Source organism: Cyprinus carpio, chromosome B3, assembly GCF_018340385.1.
Source record: "Cyprinus carpio isolate SPL01 chromosome B3, ASM1834038v1, whole genome shotgun sequence".
NCBI classification, from domain to species: domain Eukaryota; kingdom Metazoa; phylum Chordata; class Actinopteri; order Cypriniformes; family Cyprinidae; genus Cyprinus; species Cyprinus carpio.
Window position 1 is genome coordinate 46,812,856 of NC_056599.1, and position 14,877 is coordinate 46,827,732.

Here is a 14,877-nt window from a genome sequence, read left to right on the forward strand (position 1 = left end):
ATGGTCTCTGTACATGGGAATAAATGTGTTAAAAAGGGACAGATAATAAATAAGTATGTGTGACCTGCTGAAAATACATCAGCCAATTCATTAAATGTAAGTTTCCAAGCCTTGTCATAATTTGTAGCATTAATACGTGACTAAGTGCAAAAAATATGTGTTAGAGCTAGGCCTAGCCTTATAACACTAATCAGCTTTCATTATCCTTCAATCATCATTTAATTTTTATGGCAGAGGCTAATGCACACCTCCTTAAATGTAATCTAAAACAGTCCAAGTTTAATATTCTACTTTTTGCATGATTGTAGGCATTTTTTCATGTCTCAGTTTTAGCCTATTAGTCTTGATTTCTCAGAACTTTATTTTTTTGTTTTTATGGTGTGAGGCAGAGTAAATTGTGAACAAGAGAACAGAGTACAAACGTGCAGCCTTGTGTACATACAGGAACCCAACAGCTGTAAGGGGGGTCAGGATTTTTTCATTCAAAACTTTAATACAACATAAGGAAATTGTGTAGTTTTTAAATGGTTTTCCATACTGAGTGTTTAATAACCACAACCTGCCTTTATGTAAATTTAATTATTTTTTATTTTTTATTTTTTTTGATGCCTTAGGCTGCTACCTCCGACGACCACATCACAGAACTTTTGAAATGAACTTTCTAAAAATTATTTTAAATTAATTTTCTGATTTTTTAAAGATGTTATTGTTATAATGTTATAGTTTTATTTCGGGGGGGTATTTGATCTCTGTTTACAAAACAAAATAATAAATTTTAGTCAGTTTGCAAACTGCCCCTTTGCGCCCACCTTGGAGGTAATTTCGTTGAACAACTTCAACACGCAACTGAGTGGCAGTCAAGTAGAGATGAAATCAGGTCAACTTTATGGTAATGAGCTATGACGTGGTTTGGCAGCAACCAATTGGAATGTAGAAGTCCACTGCTCCAGAGAACTCAGACCTGTTAACTTTGGTTCTGACCACATTAGTTCCCAAGCAAAATGGTGCAGAGGTTGATTATTGCTGTGGGTGGGTTTCCCAATCTTACGTCGTGTTCGAGAAAATGAATCATCAATCAAGGTGTCGGACATTGTTGGTGTTCCGCGGAATTGCTGATGTTGGTAATTAATGTGTATATTTTCTGAAAAATCAGCTGCACCCTGTGCTTTCTTCCTCCCTCACATACCATATTTTTTTTTTTTTTTTTAAAAGTTAGTATAACCGGCAATAAAATTGCCCCAACATTTCTGGTAATTCGTGTGTTAATATCGTTACCAATCGATCATATTCTACCATAACCATACGTTGAGGGCCGCCAAGTGAAAAATTCTATACTTCCATGATTGTAACTTACGTGCCCTGTTTCCCGCGCACATAAAAATTTTTGGTACTTGTACTACTAAAAATTCTTAAGATAATTTTATAGTGCACTCAACGTCTTGCTATTTTGAGACACCAACTGAAAATTCTGTTTTAAAAAACATACTATCTCTGTATTAAAAAAAAACATTATGTAGAAACTTGAACCCTACTTTGTATGAAAGATTGGGTTGTAAAGTGGTACCTAAATACAGTTTTTTAAATACATTTTTAGCACATTGCAGTTCATAGGCATCTCTGCTCAAAACAGAAAACATCACCAATTTGAACAGTTTGCATTAAGGCTACACTTAAACCAGGACAGTTGGTGATGTAGGCGGCGCCAAATTAATGTTAATGTTAATTAAAGACCACCGTTTTAGTAACGTCTCCTATAAATTGCCGTGTTGAAATAAGACTAGCACTTAAACCAGGCACACAAACCACAACCAACACACAAATTGGCTTTTTTTATAAAAATTTTTTTTTTTTTCTTTTTAGCAAACATGGAACTATATTATTAAGTTATTTACTGTAAGCCAATCCGGTTCTTTACCTTCAACATTTGAGAATTATTCATGAGGTTAACTTATACCCTTGTGGTCAGTCCGGCACAAGATCAATACGTGCTTGTATGCTTATTGCGGACCCTTTTGTAAATATAACGACAAGCATTTGACTCTAACGTCAGAAGCATCAATTATCTGTTCTACGGTGTATGTCGGCAGGAGTGTGCAAAAGCAAATTTTGATGCTCTCGGCGGCGGTGTGATCACACACACCGGTGTCCACCGGGCGGCTCTCAAAATGCCATAGCGGGGGTACTTTAATGTCACATGTGGACAGTGACATCTGCACCTGTCTCAAGTCGAAACAAAATTTCTAACGATATTGTTTAAATTTTTACAAAATTGAATTTTCTACCTATTAGATTGTGTTTTGTTAACATCTACACCGACCCGCAAACCTAAACTTACCCTTACAATGATGCAAAAATAGTAATTATTGTTGCACAGTGTGACAAAAATTAATAATATATTGATGTGCGCATTTCCAGTTTGCCACAAGCTGTATCCCTTTCTAGCCCTAACCATTTCTAACTGGCCATGCACACTGTCTTCAAATCAGAATTATGATCGATCCGCGCAATGCTGCGTTAAGGTCGAACACACCTATAGAGTGGTGTGAACTACGTCATCACTTTGTAGGCAAAAAACCTGGAAGCAAGTTAGCACTCTAGCACTTCTGGTTCCATTGGTTAAATCCCCTAAAAATATCTGGGTGTGGTTCACACATGCTCCAAGATAATTCCATGTTTCATTCTACTACATAAAACGAAATCAGTTACCATGCCACTCATGATTATTTTAAACTGTTACATTTCTTAAAAAAGCATGGTTGCGAACAAGTTGCTAAATGGGCCTACAGGCGCTGTCAGAGACATTAAATTTTATCATGCTGAAACAATTTAATCAATTTACAGTATTTTCCTATTGTTAGTATAAATTTATAGTACAAAACTTGTAGAAAAAATCTAATTAATGAAGTTTATATATTGTTGTTCAACAGTTTTGGGTTTTTTTGCTTAGCCCTGACATGCAAACACAAGTTAATCAAGAAATTAATTTATGGAAGAAATAATGAAGCACTTAGCTAGACTCTAATAAGATGGTTCAGTTTTCAAAGGCACTTTGACAAGCACGCATTTTAGTGCATACTTGCATAGTTGCACTGTTGCAGTCAAACTGATGCGACAACCATTCTATTGTTGGCTACAAAAATGAAAGGCCACCAACCCAACTTTTAAAGTTTTTTTTTTGCTAGTTTACATAGCTTTAGGCTGTCACAAAAACAGGTGTGATATCTCATGTGCACTTTTGCTAAATTCAAAATGCATTTTAGAGTTCAGCTGAATAGGGAAAAAATACCATTCTTCATAAAACCCCCATGAACTGCAGTTACGTGCACATTATCCACAAGAAAAGAAGGACTTTAAATTTAGGTGTCCCCGTTCATGGAGGTTGAAATTGGGGCGGTAGGCTTTTCTAGACGGAAATCTCTTTCAGCCCATTTGGAGCCTACTGAGTGGTAGAACAATAAGAACTTAAGAGTCCATGCGGTGTTTGGATTTCTGGTGCCTGTGGAAATGTCAGTGTACTGTATCTGAACCTTTTTTTTGTGATTAACAACTTTGGCAGATTGTTTTCATTTAAGGAAAGCTACATTATAACACTGCAAAAGAGATTTTTTTCAAAAACCGTATGACCTGCTCTGTTAAGTTCCTGGCGCATTTATTTAGGCTTAAAAATTCATATAAAAGTTATATTATTTTGTGAAGATGATCTTGATGGACAAAATGTGTAAGTTTCAATGAACTATGGGTTAAACACAGATCTTATTTTTTGCAATAATCCAAAAGCCTATGGAAAAGTCCCTGTTGGCTTTCTGTGGAGGTAACCAGTGTGATTTTAACAGCCGATCGGGCCTACAAAGTTGACTGTCATAGTTCCCCCCCCCACTCTATTGGTTTCATTGTTTCTTGTCTGCTTTCATGTGATCATGTCCGTGTGCTTCCTAGTCTCTATGGGACCCTCATGTGTTCCCATGTCACGGCTTCGTCTCAGTATGAACGACATCATGCCACACTGTTTGGTTTAAAACGGCAGAATATGGTGTGAAGGCGGTCAAAAACAAATCAAAGTCCCAAATTATGAGATGCATTTATTTGAATGCTTGCCAAAGAGATGTGTTTTAATCTAGATTTAAACAGAGAAAGTGTGTCTGAACCCCCGAAAATTATCAGGAAGGCTATGCATAGAGTTTTGGAGCCAAAATGCGAAAAAGCTCTACCTCCTTTAGTGGCCTTTGGCTATTCTAGGTACTCCAAAAGTCCAGCATTTTGTGACTTTAGGGAGCGTGATGGATTGTAGCGTGGTAGAAGACTAGTTAGGTACGCAGGAGCTAAACCATTAAGGCCCTATAAGTAATAATATTTTGTAACTGATACGGAACTTAATAGGTAGCCAGTTCAAGAGACTGTAAAATTGGAGTAATTTTTCCCCTCCAAGGAAATTGTGATTAGAAATTGCCTGTAGTAATCCGAGTGCCTCTGTAACTTTTAAGTGTCACAGAATTAACAAAGGATTTTTTTTTTCTAATTTACCTCAAGTGAAATCTTATCTGAAGACCACCGATGTTGCTGCAGTCGCCTTTTTCTCTGGTGGGTTTGCAAAGAGATGAATGGTCATGCACAAACATAAGCGTGGCATCTGCCTGCAGTAGTGGGGCGACCCAAAGCCGACGAGCTGGAAATAGAGCACTGACTGAAGATATGCGCCTATGCCTGGCCCGATACTTATTAGAGGTTATAGATAGGAGGCTGACGTTCCACTCTGGGGCCGACGTCGGCCAGACGTACGGTGTGCTATATGGGATTATGTAATGAGCGACTAACGAAGAAGGCTCCAGACTGCAACCAGATGGTCGCATTTTGTGACAATTTTTTCTGCCTGTGCAACTAAATTTTGTGGGCAGTCACACTTGTGCGAACACTGCGTTGTTCAACTCAAAAGCGCTGTCAATTCTATTGCTTATGAGAACACATCAAACGGCAAATGAAACTGAAAGCATAATGAAACCGTGCTACTTGTTTGAACTGCGCAGCGCTTACAGTATAGAGCTTGGTTTATACTCGCCATGTCAGCGCTAGCGCACGCAGCAAAAATTATGCAAATCGATAGATGGTTTTCAAGCTCTAAAGTAGAGTAAAAGACCATTTATCTTTGCGGTTTACCTCAATCGTTATGCCATGAAGGCTCTTTTTTATTTATTTTTATAAGCGATTCCTCAGTGTTTTGCTAAACGTTTTTTTTTTTTTTTTTTTTTCTGTAATTTTTTTTAGTCGGTATATAATACAGCATGTGGTGTAATGCCATGCCTCATTTTATTCATTTTTGTTAATAAACTTTTTTAAAGCCGCTCTGTTTGTGGCATTCAATCGTATTGTTGTTGTGCTTTTAAGAATAACAATGAATCCATCTTTTGTTTAAGTCTTAAAAGTACAAGGTGTGTATATTGTATGTAAACAAAACAGACAATTATCTTTTGTGTGTGACAACACAATTTATCACTTGGCGCTTAAATGTAACAACAATATCATGAATTCAAAAGGGAAAGTGCATAAGCCCAGCTTATAACATAGCAAAAATGAACTCCTGTTCTCAAAATTAAAATCACAAATGATACTACTGATGTAAAAAGAACGGGTTGGAATGTTAACCACTTTTGTGTCCATATAACTATAAACTATGATTAAAGTTCATCAGCATGCATTAATTAATCCCATGTTGTTGCGCAAAAAAAAAAAATAAAAAAAAATATTGCGACCAAATCATGTGCTCGTGTGACCAACTGAGAAAGTAAGTCGCAAAAGAGCGACCAGTGGGAAACGAAAAATAGTCTGGAGCCCAGAACGGGCCCCTGGTCTTCACTTCTGAGCTTCCTATACATCATAACATTATTACATGATTCTTGTCTGCGAAACTCCTTCCACACTGAAGAAATAAAACAGTTCTCTCAAATGAATCCTTGTGTGTTGAACAAGATTGTGTTGAAAAATTTATGCTGTGTAGTTTTCTCATGTGCTTGTTACGGTTTGTTAATTTTTTGAGTAAAACTTTTTCCACACTGTTGGCAGGTGAAGGAACTCTCTCCAGTGTGAACCTCTCAAGTGGGCTTTAAGGATTCCATGTAGATCGAAACTCTCTCCATACTGACGAGCATAAAGTTTTTCTCTTGTGTGAATTCTCATGGGCCCTGTTAAGGCTTCCTTTTTCAACTGAAACTTTTTCCACACTGATGGCACACATTTACGCTTTTCTCCAGTGTGAATTCTCATGTGTCTATTAAGGGGAATCCTTTTTTGAATGAAGCTCATTCCACACGGTTGACAGATAAAAAGACTCTTTCCAGTGTGAACTCTCATGTGCACTTTAAGGTTTCCATGTTGACCAAAACTCTTTCCACACTCAGGACAGGTGTAAGGGCTTGTCTTCAGTGTGAATTCTCATGTGCACGGTTAAGATCTCCTTTTTGAGTAAAACTTTTTCCACACTGTTGGCAGGTGAAGGAACTCTCTCTAGTGTGAACTCATGTGGGCTTTAAGGCTTCCATGTAGATTGAAACTCTCTCCACACTGAGAGCATGTATAAAGTTTTTCTCTTGTGTGAATTCTCATGTGTTTTGTTAAGGCTTTCTTTTTTTCGGTTTAAACTTTTTCCACACAGCTGGCAGATAAAAGGACTCTCTCCTGTATGAATTACATGTGGTCATTAAGGGTTCCTTTCTACTGAAACCTTTTCCACACTGTTGGCAGGTGAAAGGCTTCTTTACCAGTGTGAATTCTCATGTGGACTTTAAGGCTTCCTTTAAGTGTGAAACTGACTCCACACTGTTGGCAGGTGAAAGGCTTCTCTCCAGTGTGAATTCTTTGCCTGTTAAGGTTTCCATGATGATCAAAACTCTTTCCACACTGTTTGCAGGTGTAAGGCTCTCTCCGGTGTGAACTCTCATGTGCACTTTAAGGTTTCCATTATGACTGAAACACTTCCCACACTGCTGGCAGGTGTAAGGCTTCTCTCCAGTGTGAATTCTCATGTGCACGTTAAGGTTTCCATGTTGATCAAAACCCTTTCCACACTCAGGGCAGTTGTGAGGCTTCTTTCCAGTGTGAACTTTTAAGTGCCTGTTTAGGTTTACTCTTTGATTAAATCTTTTTCCACACTGTTGGCAGGTGAAAAGCTTCCCGCCCGGGGGGCCCCAAAAGAATCTGGTGTGAACTCTCATGTGGACTTTAAGGTTTCCGTGTTCATTTAAACTCTTTTCACAATGAAAAGGGGTGAAATAACTTGTAGTTCCTGTTCTATAGTTTTCTGTGAGAAAGTCTCTTTAATCTGTGGCCAACTGAAAGATTCTTCTTCGGTTTTAAAATCATGAGTCGTCTCATATTGTTCTTTCTCTTCTGTTTTATTCGGTACTATGTGCTCCTCTTTCAGCAGCATGAGGTCTATGGGAAAAAAGACAAATGAAAGTTAGCCCCGTTAAATTGCACAAAGAAACAGACATTATATTTAGTCATTTAGCAGACGCTTTTATCCAAAGTGACTTACAAATGAGGACAATGGAAGCAATCAAAATCAACAAGAGCGCAATGATATACAAGTGCTATAACAAGTCTCAGTTAGCTTAACACAGTACACATGGCAAGGGCTTTTAAATAATATAATAAATAAAAAGAAAACGTATAGAAAAAGAACAGAGCAAGCTAGTGTTAGAGGTCTTTTTTTGCTTTTGTTAATTGTAGTAATAAATGAAAAGAAAACTCAGATAATACAAAAAGATTAGAAAGCTAGTTAGATTATTTTTTTTAAGAATAGAATAAGAATAGAGAGTGCTAGAGTTAGAGGGTCAAATAAAGATGGAAGAGATGTGTTTTAAGCCGATTCTTGAAGATGGCTAAGGACTCAGCTGCTCGGATTGAGTTGGGCAGGTCATTCCACCAGGAGGGAACATTTAATTTAAAAGTCCGTTAAAGTGACTTTGTGCTTAACTTGCAGAACGCAAGCTTCTAGAGGGCACATAAGTCTGAAGTAATGAATTTAGGTAAAGGGGTGCAGAGCCAGTGGTGGTTTTGTATGCAAACATCAATGCCTTGAATTTTATGCGAGCAGCTATTGGTAGCCAGTGCAAACTGATAAACAGAGGTGTGACGTGCATTATTTTCGGCTCATTAAAAATTAATCTTGCTGCCGCGTTCTGGATTAATTGTAAAGGTTTAATAGAACTGGCTGGAAGACCTGCCAAGAGAGCGTTGCAATAGTCTAGCCTGGACAGAACAAGAGCTTGAACAAGGAGTTGTGAAGCATGTTCCGAAAGAAAGGGCCTGATCTTCTTAATGTTGAATAAAGCAAATCTGCAGGACCAGACAGTTTTAGCAATGTGATCTGAGAAATTTAGTTGATCATCAATCTTAATTCCAAGGTTTCTGGCTGTTTTTGAAGGAATTATGGTTGATGTGCCTAACTGGATGGTGAAATTGTGATGAAACGATGGGTTTGCTGGAACCACAAGCAGTTCTGTCTTGGCAAGGTTGAGTTGAAGGTGATGGTCCTTCATCCAGCAAGAAATGTCTGTTAGACAAGCTGAGATGTGAGCAGCTACCGTCGGATCATAAGGATGAAATGAGAGGTAGAGTTGGAGTGTCATCAGCATAGCAATGGTATGAAAAGCCATGTTTCTGAATGACAGAACCTAATGATTCCATGTAGACAGAGAAGAGAGAAGTGGTCCAAGAACTGAGCCCTGAGGCACCCCAGTTGTTAGATGTTGCAAATTGGACACCTCACCTCTTCTAAGATACTTTGAAGGACCTATCTGATAGGTAAGACTCAAACCACTGGAGTGCGGGTTCCTGAGATGCCCTTTGTTAGTAGGGTTGACAGGAGGATCTGGTGGATAACTGTGTCAAAAGCAGCAGATAGATCAAGCAAGATAAGTATTGAAGATTTGGATTCCGCTCTTGGCCAGTCTTAGGGCTTCAACAACTGAGAGCAAGGCAGTCTCAGTTGAATGTCCACTTCTGAAGCCAGATTGGTAGCTGTCAAGGAGGTTGTTCTGTGTGAGAAAGGAAGAGACTTGGTTTAACACAGCTCGTTCAAGTGTTTTTGCAATGAAATGAAGAAGGGAAACTGGTCTTAGACATCAAAACATTATTATAAAACCGGATAGTTCCAGTCCTTGATTCTGAACAGTTTCTGAGGAACTACATTGTTTGGCGGAAGAATAATGTTTGTTATTAACAATTTTATTTGTCAGTTAACATTTTACTTGTCTTGTTTTATTTTGTGAAACTCTGCTACCTATATGGAATAACTTCAAGTTATTTAACGTATTTATTGTCTTACCATTTTGCGTTCAATAAATATCTGTTTGTTTTTGAACGCACTGCAATCTAACCAAATGACGCAGCAGGCAAGCAGAGCCTGTACAGTGCTGCCAACTTAGTGACTTTGTCGATATTTAGCAATCTTTTTTTTTTTTTTTTTTTTTTTAACAAAAAAAAAAAAAATTCTTAGCGACAAATCTAGCAACTCCTTGGACAAAGCTTATTTAGTTTCTGAGACTTACCAATACTGACGCACGAGCGCGAGGTCTCGCTTTCCCAGCATGCGCGCACCTCTCTCTGCGTCGACTGTTCAGCGAGCGGCTGAGAGGAGCAGCGCTTTCGGTTAAATGATATTCTGTCACTTCTAACTCTATTTTACATGCAAATAGCTGAAATCACAGCACAGTCATTATCTTTCTTATGTGCATTTGATTTCATTACACGATGTCATGATTATGAATCAGGATTTTTGTGCAGATTAACATCTAATGGAGAGCTAGTAGTCTTAATGGGCCGCTCTCAGTCTCCATTTTCATATTCATCCCATAGTCTTACAACAGAAACAAAAAAATATACCAGTGAAAACAGTTTTATTGAGAATATGGCTGCATTAAAATACAGTTTGTGAGCAGTATCAAATGTATTTTTTTACAAGTGGAATGCATTTGTAAATGGTTTTTCACTGTTTATAAGGAAATGTCAGTTTTTTTGGCAGTAGCATGTGAACAGTACATTGTCTAATAATTGGTCTTCACTGTTACTCTTTGAGTGAAAAGACTATGGATAATTAGTCAAATCATACAGTTTTGAACCCAACCATGCATACACAAAAAAAAAAAAACAACCTTGCAAGCACAACCATGCACACACATTCACTCACAAATATTAATAACTCACACTCACTCTCGCTCTCCCTCACACACATACACACCCACAGAGATTAATAATGTACATTATAAACAGGTGCAAGGTTTGTGTGATGCAATTATTAATATTTTTTCTTCTTGTTGTTGTTCTTTTGTTAAAAAGTAAGGATCTAACTTAAAGGGATGATACTCCACCCCAAAATGAAAATTGTCATTAATCACTTACTTAATCACAAGCATACGCAGTTTGAGTTCAGCTCATATTCTCCAAAATTGCGCTGCTGTGATGCAGAGAGACAGAGTAGACAATTTGTTGAATAAAGTCATTATTTTTGTTTTCTTCACGTACAAAAAGTATCCTCGTCACTTCATAATGTTACGGTTGAACCACTGATGGCAGATGGACTATTCTGACAACGCCTCTCATACTTTTCTGGACCTTGACAGTGTATCTTACTTGGCAGTCTATGGGACAGTCACAAGCCTCCCGGTTTTCATCAAAAATATTAATGACAAAATTTTACATTTGGGGTGGAGTATCCCTTTAATGATGTGTCCATGTCCCATAAAGTTGATGCCTGTTTGAAGAATGCCATTTGGTGGCATAGAAACCATTTTACATGAATTGTTTAATACTTTTTCATGGTTTTCTTCAATGTTTGAGGCATATTGAAACAGCTGTACCTAAATACTTTTCATGCTTTTATGTTGAACTAATTCACATCTTAGGCTATGTAGTTTTAATTTTTATTTATTTATTTTAGATTTTTATTGTATTAACAACTCAGCTGTATGTGGACACTTTTTGAGTAGAAATGCATATTGCAATTTTGTTTTGTTGCAAATAAAACTCCCATAGTCCATAACTACTGTAGTTTTAAGTTATTTTAATATATAAATTCAGTTAAATCATCAAACATTTATATGACTTGATTGACCCAAGCTAGGACTTGACTGCTTGACTTGCTTGATTCTTACAAAAAAAATTGACTTGGACTTGCTTGAGACTTACTTGTGACTTGCACATGTGTGACTTACTCCACCTCTGCTAGATAGTATATGCACTAATCTAACTGAAGGAGGTGATGCATATAATTTTAGAAACTCATATTAATATTGTAAACTCTTTTGGGAGGTGTCCTAAACATAGAAAAAACTTTAATGCTTGCAGTTATTAAACCCTTTATTAAAGTACAGTTTGGCCCAGGACATTTGTCTTAAATGTCAGAAAAAAAGGGATCTAATGAACTATGTCCAGTTTTGCAGAGAAAATCACATTTAAGGATTTAAGCCCCATCATAATACATAAGCCCCTTTCACACTGCGATTCCAAAAAGTACACGGGTAATGTGTCCCGGCAATTGTTCCTGGGTCACTAGATTTTGCTCCTTTCACACTGCCAGTGATTTCCCGGAATATATGCGTGTGTTCACACACAACCCGTAAAGGTCCCGTAATGACACGTGACATCTGGATGTGACGTGTAATGTAGGAGTCGAAAACGCTAGGCACGTTAACTTTCACTTAAGATGGCTAACGATCTCAGCTTCAGCACAGATAGTGAGGAACTAACTGATCTCAGCTTCATTACAGTTTACACATTTTTTTGTCGCAAACGTTGATCTGCCTTCAAAACACCCGGTAAATGAGTCGCACGATAACATGCGTCGTCACAAGGACACACCCTTTACGGCATTAGCTCTGGCTTTTGTTCACACAGAGCTCATTCTGGGACTGAAACTGGCAATGTTACTAGGTCCCCAACCCAGGATCGATCCCGGAATCAATCTCAGGACGTGTTTGTGTTCACACAGAAGACGACCCGGCAATTTTCCGGGAACCAACGTGCAGTGTGAAAGGGGCTATAAACTGTGCTTATTAAATTGACAAATTAACTACTTGTGACATCTGATTGTGGCTACATCTCTACTCTAGTGCTTTTTCATTACAAAGGAAAAGACAGCAACACGATCAATACAATACATGAAAAAGTATTAAGAAAGAGTTTGGATTGATGACACTATAGACTATAGAACCTGTACAATCTGGATTTCGCACCAGGATATATGTTCAGATCCATGGATTTGAATTGAGCACCGCGAGTCCATGCATTGACAGGTAATCTACCTTCTTCATCACTTCCCTCTTCCAGGGATTGACACGGTACAGATGCTGTTTGATAGATGAGTAACAATTAACTGATCCACAATAACTGCGGTCTGGGTAGGAGAAGTCCTGAATAATTAAAACAACAACTCTATGCTGGGACTGTAACAGTTAACTGGTCCTCTATACTTTTTAATATTTCATAAGTATAAAGTAATAATGCACAGTCATGAGATCAGGTTTGGCAAGTATCAGGTTCATTACAGTGACGCACATCTTGTTTATTTTCTCTATTTTACTAAAGCACAACCTTGTGGTGTTATTGTGAGTGTATATAAATTATAATTTTTTTTCCCCTGCTTTTTCTGCACACATATAGCACATATTCATCTAAATTGATGCCAGAGTGTACCACAGTATAGCAGCTACTCCTCTCCATATGTGAAAGATCATGTGAGAGACTTTTTCCTGTCTCCTACATATCTGAGAAGCAGCAAAGTAAATATATCCCCAGAGCTTTTTGATGTCATATTGCCTTGGACTCGCATGCCAAAAAAAAAAAAAAAAAAAAAAAATCTTTGGCACCTAACTGATGTAGACTACTTGATTAATTTGATCAAATATTATTTTTTTATTAAATTGTGTTGAGTTAAATAATCATGCAATAAAATGTTACAAAATTGAGTGGCTGATTTATTTTATTCATAATAAGAATAATCTGTTTTTATCGCATTTACTATTAATTGCCCAGCTCGCCATCAATGATCTAGCACCTGTGTTCATAATTCTCTGGCACTGCCCCTGAATTTAAACGTAATGGTCGTATTCAATTTGTGTGGTTTTTGAAGTGTTCTCATGCACTTGAATTAAGTCTTTGTATGTGGTTCATCTGAAGATAGAAAGCCATGTAAACCATAGATGACAAAAGGGGGAATAAATGATGAGAAAATTAAATTTTTGGGTGGACTATCCTGTTGTTGAGCCCGATGTTGGAGAGTATTCACTGAACGTAAACAGCGTATGCTGACGAATTGTTGAATACATTTTTATTTTTCTTTTGCACACAAAAAGTATCATTGAATATTCTTAAAATAACTTAATAACCCCTTATGAAACATAAACTATTTTACCGATCTTCTTGCTACGTTTCTGGTAATTACATTGCTGTCTATGAAAATATCTTAATTTGTGTTCCAAAGATGAACAAAGATCTTATGGGTTTGGAACGACATGAAGGTGAGTTATTATTGACAGAATTTAAGTTTTTGAGTGAACTATCCCTTTAACCCTTCCTACGTGTGTAAGATGACAAAAAAATATAATGCAAAAAAAAAGTACTTCAAGTTAAAATTAAATTGTAAGGAGTAAAAAGTATGTTTTTCCCTTCAGAAATGTAATCAAGTAAAAGTACAAGAAGTTTAAGTTAAAACTGTACTTTAGTAAACTACAAATCCCACAAAAGTAATGAGTACAGTAATTAAATAAAGAGTAAAAGTAATTAAGTAAAAAAGTATTTTACACTTGAATATGCTTAAAAAAAATTTATGCATTTTTCTGTAAAGCTTGGCATTTTAATAAAAATCAAATGAGAATAAAACCAACCTGTTTGTTCCTCAGTATCTTCTTGTTTGACTCTGAAAGTGTCTTCAATCTTCACGTCTTCACTCTCCTCTTTAATAAACTCCATCTTTATAACAGTGTGTCCAAACACACAGAAAAACTCCTGCTGAGATCCACACAGTGTCATGTTTAAGATGAGAATAATTAAAGATAAATCAATCGGTGTGTCTCAATCAGCTCCCTAGTTCAGTAGTCAGCACACTGGTAAGGGACACTCTGAATGATAATTAATGGTTTCGGCTATCTCTGGTTTCACAGACAAGGCTGAAGACTAGTCTCAGATTAAAACGTAACTCTGAGCTCTTTCAAATGAAAGAAACTCGCACTGATCTTATAATATGTCTGTGCAATGGTTTTAAGATGCTCACCACAACTAATGTTTTTTTTTTTTTAAAGACACGTTTATAATTTATGGCCTTATCCTGGCTTAACCTAAGCCCTGAAACCGGGGGACTGTTTCATAAACGACACTAAGAAAAGCGTGGATTAAAGTCCAAAGCCTGACTTGAAATAACCTTCATAAACGACAATTAAGTTTACGCAATCTCACTAATTCTGTCCAGGTTGAATGAGTCAGGATAATTTGATGTGCAGGCTTATTCTTAAGCAGCCCTTAATGTTGAGCATGGATCAAATCGATCCACCAAAAAGCGAATATTTGTGCAGTTTTAATGCATTTGAGACATTGTGTGTTCCTCAGTGCACAACTGACACATCACAGGTATATTTCACATCTCTTTTCATCTCATATCCATTTTGCTGTCAGGAGTGGGCGAGTGAACGAATGCTTCAGCACGCTAAACAGATGGAACTCAATAATTCTGAATGAAATACGCATTCTGCTAAAATATTTGTTGTTGGACATTAAATGCGACACATGTAGAATTTTAATTCTACATATGTGTATTTTTATGATAGCAACTGTAAATCAAATGTAAGCTGCTAATAGAGCCCTAATTACAAGCTCAAATGATTTAATGGGTAT

General features: G+C 37.1%; 1 long non-coding RNA gene across 1 annotated transcript; it reads right to left on the minus strand.

Annotated features, from left to right (window-relative positions):
• Positions 1 to 7,289: 7,289 nt before the first annotated feature.
• On the minus strand, positions 7,290 to 14,532 carry LOC122136677. Its single transcript, XR_006154307.1, has 2 exons — positions 13,875 to 14,532; positions 7,290 to 7,422 (listed from the first exon to the last, which is right to left on the minus strand). It is a non-coding gene; the product is annotated as an uncharacterized LOC122136677 (long non-coding RNA).
• Positions 14,533 to 14,877: the final 345 nt, after the last annotated feature.